The following is a 12842-nucleotide window of genomic DNA, read 5'->3' on the forward strand; positions in this document are numbered from 1 at the left end:
TTGAAATGGAATAGGGATAGAGACCTTCATTCTAGTAAACAAATGTTAAACATGCTCATTGCTTAATAGGTTGAGATCTTGGTGCCCGAGGGAACAACTCCATACGTAAGGTGAAAGCACCATCGTTGGTGCTTTCATCTTACGTATGGAGGTGAAAATCATTTGGAATGACGCTTGTGACAAAGCGTCATATTTTGGAAATGTGCATAAATTGAGAATAAATGGTCAGTAGAATGGGTATATTTAGTCGTCAACGATGTTCAAATCAATTGCATTATTCATTCTTTGCTTTAGTGTATCCATGGGCCTAATAAGTACTAAAAAAACACGACCAAGGGTATCGCTTTGCAGTCCACCAGCTTTATTTTTATGAATAATCATTATAAGTCAAAGACTTCGTGACTTGGTCTCTATGAAATACAGGATTTTTAGGCATTTTTTCCTGCTGAACTCCTGAGATATTCGCTCTTTAGCAACAATATATGCAGTTTTTTATTTTTTTTATTCCAGAATGTAAGGTTTTAACATCGTATTTAAAAAACTTGACAGTAGGAATCTCACTATTACAGACAACAGTGAATGTTAGGCTATAGGACAATGCAATTGTTGCAGTTGTCTGCCTTACTTTCTCTCCTGAAACCCTTGATTTATTGACAGCATGAGCGCACTTATAATTGAAGACTGAAGGATGGAGAGTGGCTACCCACATGTCTTCAAGAAGGTATTTATGCTAAAGAATTTTTCTTCTATTTCCTTTTAGAGACCATAAACAGTTAGAGAATTTATTTTTATATATTTCTGAAAAACAGGAGCCGGAATTAAGCACTCAGTGGGACGCTTTATTTAATCCTCTTGGTGTATAATTCTGATTTTTTTTTTTTTTTTTTGCCTACCTTAGTTTTACTGCTTGTTTTTGTCATTCAGATTCCTTAATGATCGTCTTACTATTGGAGATAGTCTTTGTTGCATCTGCAAGCATTTATTGCTGGGACAGGTATAATGCAGTTTCCAGTAGCACAGCGCAGACATTTGATCTTTCGTTTAACTCTATCATAGATCAATTGTTTCCGAACAGATGCCCGAAATTAGCTAAATGCTTACTGTTTATCAAACCATTCCCGAAATCCATAAACTGATGCTGTACTTGAAAACTTACTAAAAAAATATTTTCCAAGACATTTTTACGGTGTCTCTGGCTCTTACTACTATCTTTATTTCCCAGTCACACAGATCTTGCACTGTACTCATTATCACATGCACTTGAACGAGAAGATGCTGTCTCCCGAGTCAGTCTTTCGACTCTCTATACTTGGTGCCCGCAGCGTATCGTAAGTCGCAAATTATCGGTGGATTTCCTTTAGTAGATACCATCTAATCTTTTGATCACTGAGTATATACAATATATATTACTTATTTCGTTTTGTTCCTCTCTCTCTCTCTCTCTCTCTCTCTTTCAAAAGAATATTTGTGGCTAAAGTTGGGCACAAACTCATAACTTACAGTTGAAGTGTACATTTTACCAATGAACTATTAAAAATATACTCTCTTGTTAAAATGGAAACATAGCCTCTGTTATCTCAAACAAAACTTTTATTTTATTACACACACACACACACACACACACACACACACACACACACACACACACACACACATTTCATAGAAATTTGTGTGTGTTCATAGAAACCGCATCACTTGCTGTAATCATCGTGTTTTCTTTTTTTAATTAAATTTGAATGCCTACGTGAAAAGGGAGAATAGCACAATAACTGTCACAAATAATGAAGTAGATAATAGAACATTTTTATTTTTGATTAATATTTGGCTCTTTTTAGTACAAGCTGTGGCATAATTAGAAAATGACAACAAACTTGAAAAATTTGCAAATATTTCAAAATCGAATGGACCGTGATATTTTCCCTGGAAAAACAAATACCAGTATCAACATTTAGTTCAACTACACAGTTTTACTATCATTCAAAGCTAAAAATTCACTTTTTTCTGTTTAGTACTTCGTGAGTTCTCCTCTTACCTTTATTACAGCTTGGCATTGGCTAGACATTGACAAAATCAATTTCCTGATGGATGCAACTGTCAATTCATGGTTCCATACCATTATAATGGCTTCTTGGAGTTCCCGTAGTTTCTTCAGGTTCTTGTGTATTTCAGTCTCCATTAGGTACCACAAATTCAATGGGGTTGAGAGGCTATTTCTTGGCCACGGTATTCGCTGAATTGACTACGTCAGCCACTTATTAACCTGCAACAAAAACTAAAGCTTTTTTTAAGTACTAAACTAAATTAGTACAGTACATTTTAGGGTTATAATAGCATTGCTTACACTTTTTGTCCTATGACAAGAAGCAGAGTCATTCTGACGGATGCAGTCCGTCGTTACGGTAAAGTGGTCTCTGACAGCAGACAGCAATTCTAAATTTTCTGGTACAGTTGTGCATTGAACCGTTTTTGAAATGCAAGCGATCAACACCACGATGCGATATTTAGCCTCACTTGATGAGAATTTGACTGCTGACACCAGAAGGTCAGAGTTGAATTCTTCCGCTGATCGTCTTCGAACTGTTTGTCTACCTTCGGGGCCCTGCAGGTTAAACTTTTTCTCAGCAGAGAAAAATTACTCTTTTCCACTGATCAGGGATCCATTTAGTATGCTCTTTGCACCAATTTAACCGAGCCAATCTCATTTTTTTTATGTTAACAATGGTTAACAAAAAAAAAAGAGTTCTGTTTGAGTTCTCCGATTGACGCACACGGCGATTCTTGAGGAAGAGGCGGTTTAGAACTCGATCTTGGCATGGTATAGACAGTGACTTTCTTCCTGCCCACTTCTTCCTTTAAGCAGATCCAATTGCCTTCACTTTCGACAGCATCCGTATCACAGTAGATTGACTAAGGGACATCCTATTTCACGAGAGGAATAGCCTTCTCTATTGAAAGCTTGAATAACACTTTTTCTACGAGGTGTTAACTGCAGGTAACTAGTCATAGCGATCTCAGCACGAAAATACGAAAACTAGCTCTTGATGTAATATTTATAGCATAAAAATTCTGACGTAATAGCAGCTACTATTGCATTATACAGAAACCCGTGAGAATGATAGATGATGCAATACAACGTTTTCATTGGTTTATCACCAAATATTTCGTTATACATACAAAATTATATATACACGCCCATGTTGGGCGTGTATATATAATTTTGTGTATATATATATATATAGCACATACACACAACATTACTCTTGATATAGAATATAGTTTTTCTGATATGAGACTGTGATATATTTTACTTCTTTGGCTAACGTAGCTGCAGAAGATCACCTTTCGCCACACGAACATCATGCATGAGTTATATCACGAAGATTTTATTTTCGAGAAATTACGAACGCTCATTTCTTCACTCGGTGAAGGAACGAGTGAGCTGCAGACTGATGACCATTAAGGTTTTTTTCTTACTCTTATTAAAAACTTGTAAGAGATGAGCGATGATCACAGTTGAGGTGAGTTTGTAAGAGTGATTTAATTTCCTGGTCATCACTTCAAGAATGAAAAGAAAGAAAGATGCCGTGGTTTCTTTCTTTCTTTCTTTCTTTCTTTTTTTGTTTTTTGAATTTATTTTTTTGCCGGTAACATCATCTCTGTTGAGCTTTTTTAAAAAAAATAATTTATTTATTGTTTGTAATTAAAAGTTAATGGAAAAATTCCAATGTCAAAATGTAATATAATGTTATATATATATATATATATATATTTTTTTTTTTTTTTCCCTCCAGCAAGCTAGGGTTTTGTAAAACATTTAAATTGTTGCTTAGGAAAAGAATTTTGCAAAATAAATAAGGCATTTTAATAAATTAACAGTCGCATATTTAAATAATAACATAAACTATACCTCATTATAAAAATCTGACAAGAATTCTGGAGCTTATTCGGTTTTCGAGGAAGTCCTTGGTTGCAAAGAAATTTAATCACGGCTTTTCGATTAAAGGTGAGTTAGTTGGTCTTATTGCTTTTTTTTATTATGTTTTTATTTTTATCGAAGAGCCTCAAAATCGTTCGGAAATGCTGTTGAATGATTTTGGGAGAATGATAAAGCTAAAATTACAAAGAAAATTGATCAGCGCATAACAAATCACAACAAGATGGACGTTAAAATGAACCCGATAGTTTATTTCATTCCAGCATGGATTTCTTTCCTGAAACTCTTGATTCAGTAAGTAATGCACAGATCCCATCAGAGGATCATTTTAGTAATGGAGCACCGATAAAATGGAATTCTAATAATAATAATAATAATAATAATAATAATAATAATAACAACAACAACAATAATCCTTGATATTTACAGGCACTTAAGGCTCACGATCTACCGAGATTGGTTTTCGTATCCATAATAAGATGACTAGTCTTGCGCCTAAATATATGCTTTTGTGTATAAATTGTGTGTTTTCTTTTCACCGGTTTTCCTGGATTTGAAATTAAAAATCTGCCACATCCTTATAAACCCGGCTAATTAATCATTAGTTGCAAAGACTCGATAAAGATTTTTCGTGTCGTAAAAGTCTATAGACCCTTATCCTCCTCTTTTCGGTGCCCTATACAAAATTACAAAACACACAAAATAGTAATATTTAATTTTATTTTGTCTTTCAGCATTTCGGGCATCACAAGTCATTATCCCCAATGTAACTGTAATCGCAAGAATGATTAACACTAATTTCCCCATTAATGTGCTCAACTAATGATCTTTGATCTTCAATTAATATTCTACTGACATTTTTGTACATATTCTTTATATAGAAATGAATGCAATTTTCGCTGAATTTACATTTAGCTACCGGATATTCATGAAAAATGCCTGCTCTCATATTATAAAGATCATGTCTCTACAATGTATACGTAATCATGAAAAATTTCTCAAGTAAGTAATATAGAATGTCATTGTTGATTAGAATGACACGTCTGCATTTTTGTTACCTTTTTGAATTCCAAACAATGCTCCTGAAATTGCTATGTACCAACTGTTTACAGATTTCAATTCAACTTTTACATGAGTTTCGTGATGGATTCAGTGTAAATGCTGTGACTTCCAACCACGAATGCAAACCTCTAGTGCCTCAGAATTCGTGCGGGGGAGGGGGCTAAATTAAATTTTATAATCCTGAAATTAAAATCGTGTTTGAGCTCAAACGCGGACGTCAGTCTCACACTACGACATAAAATTCATCTCTCACAACATTCATATCCACGTCAAGATTCAAACCTCCGTTGCTGGTCGAAGATAGGCTACCCAAATCACTCGACCCACCAGACCGCCTGCCATATCGATTACTGTAATAGCAATGTCGGTAACTGAAATCTGTATTGACAAAATAAAAGAAACAGTGTCTCTGTTTACTCTGAAGAGAAAATTTTCTGATTGTTAAAGAGAGCGTAGGAAAGATGATCGCCAGCCTTCTCTGAAAATAAATTACAGCCCGCCTTCTTTCGATTAAATATTGCTAATATTTCAAATGTGCACCCAATGCGTTTTAAAATTCATAGGTAGATCACATATACAGAATACCAGCAAGCATAACTGTATTCCTGGGTTAACAGAAATTATTAATAGAATCCAGAAGATTACAATGTAGTGCCTTCACAAGGTGCTCTTCAGCATATATTCTAGCAATTTCAATATATTATTCCAAAGTCATTTTGATCATCCAACCGAAGGTTGTTAATCATTTGAAGATAGGAATAAACCGAGGAAACAATGCACAAATAGGAAACCATAGCTGGACATCATCGTATTGTTTAGCCTCTGCAACTCTGAACCTTTACATATATAGATGCATTTATTTTATTATTAAAAGATGATACACTATCCTGTTGTAAGTCTTATCAGGATACTGCGTCACTATCTTTATTTGATTTGATTTAATATATATATATATATATATATATATATATATATATATATATATATATATATATATATATATATATATATATATATATTATATTAATATTATAATATAATATATAATATATAATATAATAATATAATATAATTATATTAATATATATAAATAATATATATATATTATTATTATTATTATTATTATTATCATTATTATTATTATTAATTAAAAAACTAAATTGCCATGGTAGTCTATAATTAAAAATGTAATTATAAATTACAACTTGCAAAGTATGATAAAATACTAGTTGCACTGTATAAAAATAAACTAACTGTAAAATAATCGTTGATAATTATTAATAATAACCCATTACTTTTACTTTTATGTCACTTAAATGAAATATACCAATTGAATTATAATAACTAAAATCCATCCTGTATTACATGTAACAAAATACAGTATTGTTGCTAATATTTTACGCATCTAATTACCTGAGAGGTAGTAATAATAATAATAAAGAACTCTAAAATATTATTTACGCAATCGATCTATTATTATTATTATTATATTATTATTATTAATTAAAAAAAACAAAATTGCCATGGTAGTCTTTATTGATTTAACTAAAGCGTTCGATACACTCACACATCAAACCTTGTTAGAAAAGCTGAGGCATGTTGGAATAGACGGGCCTCTTCACAGGTGGTTTACAAACTGCCTTCAAAATAGAAAGCATATCACACGTATCGGGTCAAACCGAAGTAGAGAGCTACCAGTAACCTGTGGAGTAACGTGGAGAGAGTACAGGGGGCTGTACTCTCCCCAACTCTATTCAACATTTACACGCACGATATTAATCAGCTACCACTCAAAGGTAAGATATTCCAATACGCAGACGATACAGCAATAATATCCATCAATAATAACGCAAGCATAGCCCAGACAAATATGCAACATGACATAAATCTGATCATAGACTGGCTCACGAAAAACTCCATGCACCTAAACTCAGAAAAGACAAAATTAATGATATTCAGAAATCCACTGACTCGACCAGTTGATAACAAATATATAACCATCCAATATCCACTTTCCAACATAAAAAACACACAGAACAGTAAAATCACTACAATCACTCAGGTTGAAACAATACGATACCTTGGAATTTACTTCGATGCAGATATGAACTGGAATAGCCACATAAACCATCTACACAACAAACTCCGAACAATAAGTGCAAACAGTACAAAATGATAAAACTGATCTTTTGGGAACAAAGAGACAATAACGACTTTATATACACTGCAATATCAGAACACAAATACTGACAGCAAAACATTTATGTCACTATGCAGCTTTGCTAAAACGTTATTTCGATGCCAACTACAGGACAGTCAGAAATACATACGAGTGGAGTAAGCTGCCAGAGTCTGTTGTGGGTACTATGACGGTCAGTTAGTTCAAGGCAAGGTATGATAGATACTGTGAGAATGTCGTATAGTTGTGTGGACATGATGTTTAGGGCCTCCCTCAATGAGTCTAAGGACTCCCTGGAGTCGCCTGTAATAATAATAATAATAATAATAATAATAATAATTTTTTTTTTTTAAGTTACATACAATAATAATATTTACAGTATTTACAATAAGGATTATACAGATTTTTTTTTTTTTATGTCTCAGATGAATTGCATACATAGTTGCTGTAGTAATTATATGTATATAATTTTTATAACGCATTACAAGTGTGTATAACAGATACTTGCAAGTTAGTAATTTTCTTCCTCGAAGCTTAGCAGAGCTTATCTGAGGAAGATAATAGATGACAGAGGGTGGTGGTTTCATGGTTGTGTTCCTATAGTGGTCACAAGCCAGGTGTTGATTTTACTGTTTGTCGACTGCTATTACAGTTTAACTTTTTTTTTTTTTTTTGTGCAAATAGGGTTGGATTTAGACATGGTGTGTTTGTTTCTTTGTGTTCTTGTAGTGGTAGTTTTTTGAGAGGGGGGGGGGTTGTCGTAGGTTTGTGTGTGTGTGTATATGTGGTGGGGGAGAGAGAAACAGGAATTGCTCTAATTTTCATTCTCGCTATAATATTTATATAGTGCCTGTTTCAGCTCTCTGTATGTTCCTAGGTTTCTGTTGTCGAACGGCAGTTTGTTTATCATGTCAGGTACGTAGAAGTTTCGGGTGGCTTTGCCGTGTTGATTGTTGTACTTATATGTTATGTAGTTTGTTGACTGTGGTCTTGTTATTTGATATGTTGGTCTGGTTACTCTATATGTTGGGCTGTAGTAGTGTTTTAACATGACTGTGTAGTGGCGTAATTGTTTCACCTTAAATATTTTGTGTTTTGTCCATGATTCCTGCATAAGAGTGGGTTGTTCCCAGAATATCAGTTTTATCATTTTATCTTGCAACCATTGTAGCCTGTTAAGTCTGTGGTCTGCGCAGAATGCGTATGATGTGATTGCATATCTTAAAATGTTTTCACATAATGCTTTATAGATTAGTATTTTTATGTGGGTTGGGGCAATATCTTTTAATCTGTATAGTTTGCTTGCTATTATATTAAGCTTGGTATGTAGGTAGTTTGTATGGCTATTCCAACTTTGATCTGCATCGAAGTGAAGTCCAAGGTAGCGTGTTGTTTTCACCTGTGTGATGGTTGTGATTTTAGGTTCTGCACTTTGTGTATAGGAGGATGAATGTTTGATAGTGAGATATTTAGTTTCTATGGGCAGGGTTTGGGGGTTTTTGAATATCATTAGCTTTGTTTTTCCAGGGTTTATATATATGCCGTTTTCGGTTAACCAGTTAGTGATTTGATTGATGTCGTGTTGCATATTTTTGTAAGCGATTTTTGCAGTGTTGTGAATGGATACTATGGCAGTGTCGTCTGCATACTGGAAGATTTTACTTTTTAGGGGGAGTTGGCTTATGTCGTGTGTGTATATGTTAAATAGAATGGGAGATAGGACAGTTCCTTGCGGTACTCCACAGGTTACATGTACCTCTTTGCTGTGTGCTGATCCTATACGTGTGATGTGCTTTCTGTTTTTCGTGTATGCTTTAAACCGCTGGAGTAGACGACCTCCAATTCCGATATGGGTAAGTTTCGTTAACAAGGTTTTATGTGTTAGTGTGTGAAATGCTTTTGTTAGGTCAATGAAGACCACTAATGTCATTCTGTTTTTATCCAATGCAGCGTTTATTAGATCTGTGAAATCTTCCAGGAGTATTGCTGTTCCTTTATTTTTTTGAAAGTCATATTGTGTTTTGGGTATGATTTGAAATTTTTCAACGTATGTGGAGAGTTTCTGATGTACAGTGCGCTCCATAATTTGGTTGATTACAGGCAGCGTGGCGATAGGTCTGTAATTACTTATTATGTTTCTTTTTCCCTGTTTGTGTATGGGTGTGATTAATGCAGTCTTCAGTGTTTCAGGTATGTGTCCCGTTTCGAAGATTTTATTTAACAGTTTTTGTATAACTGGAAGTAGGTCGGTTGAGTGTTTCTTGATGTCTTTTGGTCTGATTCCGTCTATCCCCGGTCCTTTGTTAGGATTAATTTGTTGAATTGCCAGTGATAGTTCTTCTTTTGTTACTGTGGGGAACCACATCGACTGGGTTGCTCGTGGACCTAGTGGAGAATGTTCGTATGTGTGAGGAAAGGTTGTTTCTTGTAGCTTTTGGACAGAGTTCACGAAGTGCTGATTAAAGTTGTTTGCCAACTGTTTGAGGGATTTGAGGTCGCAGGCAAAGCTGTGTTTTATTGTTTCTGTGGCAGTGGTTCTGTGTATATTGTCCAGCATTTCATTAATCAGGTGCCAGGTTTCCTTTATGTCGTTCTGTGCTGTTGTTAATTTGTTGTTGTAATAGTTTCTTTTTGCCGTTCGATTCTGGGTTGTTAGGAGATTCCGTTTTCTTTTGTATTCAGCTTTCAAGGCGATATTGTTCAGTGACTTCTTAAGTTGTTTCCATAGGGCATCTTTTCTTTGTATGTCTGTTAGTATGTTGTCTGTTATCCATGGATTTTGTTTCGTTTGGGGGCGTATTTTTATTTTTGTTAATGCTTTGTTGTATATTTTGTTAAATGCAAGTTTAAGATTATTATATACAGCTTCAGCAGAGTCTAAAGATGTTATCTGCATCCAGTCTGTTTTTCTGATTTCATCGTTCACTATTGCTTCGTTTACAATGCTATGATACTGTTTTGTAGTCTCAGTGATTTTTATGGGTTCTGGTTCAGTGTGTAACTGCAATGCTGTGAAATAATGGTCTGCTAGTTTGCATGTTATGACGGCTGCTGTGTGGCTGTTTGGAGGGGCCCTTATATTTATACGATCAATGCAGGTTGAGGTTGTTGTGTTTCCGACTATCTCTTCTCGTGTATACGACTGTATGGATGGGGTTATGTTATATAATAATAATAATAATAATAATAATAATAATAATAATAATAATAATAATAATAAAACAGGACCTCAGACAACTAATTATATCACATATAAATACAATAATCACTACAGAAAGGCCACACGAAACTTCTTCATCCCAGACATGATAAACAAATTATCTTTTGAATACAGAAACCTTACAAACTACAATAGCCTGAAAAGAGCTCTAAGGACATACTATGAACAAGAAACACGCACCCAAAATACCATACAAACGCAATGAAACACAAAATATTCGTTCAGGGCTCCAGTTCAGTGACGCATCAATACATTCCAAGTTATTGTGTGTGTGTGTGTGTGTGTGTGTGTGTGTGTGTGTGTGTGTGTGTGTGTGTGTGTGTGTGTGTGTGTGTGTGTGTGTGTGTGTGTGTGTGTGTGTGTGTGTGTGTGTGCGTGCGTGCGTGCGTGCGTGCGTGCGTGCGTGCGCGTGCGAATTTCTCAATCAACGGCTGCAGTGGAAATCAATCCAATTAAACATAGATTTGATTTCATAGCTTCCCAGCGCAACAGATAAACCGATAAATAATAATTGTTGCCATCCTGAGATAAGCTTCGAGGATGAAAGCTGAGAAAATACATGTCATCTCATCCAAGATAAAAATAAATAAATAAATAGAATAAAAAAATAAATGCATTATATGTAATCAAATGCATGTAATGTAAATATCACATGTAAACAAATGTATGTAATGTTGTATCATATGTAATGATAAGTATGTAATGTATGTATCATATGTTATAAATTATTATAATTATTATTGCGGAAAAAAATTATTATTATTAATATCAGAATACATGAATGTATCAGATGTAAAGAAATGTAAGTAATGTTGTTTCATATGTAAGCAAATGTATGTAATGTTGAATGATAAGTAAACAAAGCTATGTAATGTATGTATATCATATGTAATAAATTATTATTATTATTTAAAAAAAATCTTCTATCAGTGACACTTCTTAGGCCATTAACTGACAGATAATAATAAAATAATAATAAATTGCAATAATGACATTACGATTTAATAATAATTAAATTTTAATAACTGTAATCCGTTCCTCTACTACATGTAATTAAACATAGTATTGTTGCTTATGTATGTAATTACGTAAAAGATAATAATAGTAAACTTTAAAAAATATTCACACATTCGATTTATTATTGTTGGTATTATTATCTGTTTATCAATGGTGCTTCTTAGTTCTAATTAAGTGAGCTAATATTTTGAATATTGAATTTTAATAAGGCTCTCACATGTCAAATTCACTCAGAATTCACCGATCGAAGCTAGATTAAAAAAAAAAAAAGAAATATGCAAGCGAGAGACACGCAAAATGTTCTGCTGTTATAGCTTCGCTGATAAATAATAACCAATACAATTTTATTTTATATTATTTTAACCCTTTTTCTCGCCATATGACATTAGCACTGTTTAATTTTCATAAAATTTGTGTTCCTTCCCAAAATAAATAAATTTCAGCACTCGTTGAAACAAATGAATCGTGAATAAGTAATCAAGTGATTACATTAAGTAATAAATACATTACAATATGAAAGTGCGAAACGCCGTGTTAAACGTGATCCCCAAACGATCTTTGACTGCTAAATACCCACGTTTCAAGGTCATTCCTTACTGTGGTGCAATATCTCGATTTTATTTTCTGTTTCTACTTTCTGACCTTCTCTCGAAGGAAAATGTAAGACGTCTAATTGTTATTGTAACAGCACTTATAGCTTCCTGCAGAGCGCACGTGGTTCTACCTGGTGCATTTATCTCATCCCGGTATATTACGTCATTTATTAGCTCTAACCCTTTTGACCCTACTCACGTTCTCTATCTACGGGTAGAAAAAAAAAAAAAAGATTACCCGCCATCCACTTGCATACCCAGGGTGTGGCAGTGATCTCGGACTGTCTACTAAATTACCCCTTTCTCTCGAACTAAAGAGATGCGGAGAGGTGATAAAGAGCGCACACGGAAAGGAGAGGAAAAGGCAGGTTAAAAAAATCCCGTAAAAAACACCTCAACCTGTGCCAAGGTGCTTTGTGATTAAGCCCCAGATGCACACCTGCAGACGGGGTACACCTGCACGCCGCCACCAGGTAAGCCAGGTGTAGAAACACGTGACCCGCCTAACAATGAGATTCGCATTCCGTCACATTCCGGCGCCGCGACAGGCTGTCTCGATGTGTGTGTGGGGATGGATAAAGTGTGTCTCTCGGAACAGCAGAGATCTTGCAAAATGCAGCGAACCAATGAACGAATTTCCCCCCCCCCTCCGCCTTCTCATTGTCCGCTACTTCCTGTGCACGAAGTGACCATGTAAAGAAAAAAGAAATAATAAAAATGGATATTCCCCTTTGCTTTGCTAGTTCGCCGTTGGTGGCGCCACTTGTCTGCTTCAAAGAGAAGATATATATCATTTACAGAGGAAGAGATGTTCGTAATATTTACTCACAGAGTTCA

Source organism: Typopeltis vanoorti, chromosome 1 (assembly GCF_054136105.1).
Source record: "Typopeltis vanoorti isolate ZY-2024b chromosome 1, IOZ_Tvanoo_1.0, whole genome shotgun sequence".
In the NCBI taxonomy this organism is placed as follows: domain Eukaryota; kingdom Metazoa; phylum Arthropoda; class Arachnida; order Uropygi; family Thelyphonidae; genus Typopeltis; species Typopeltis vanoorti.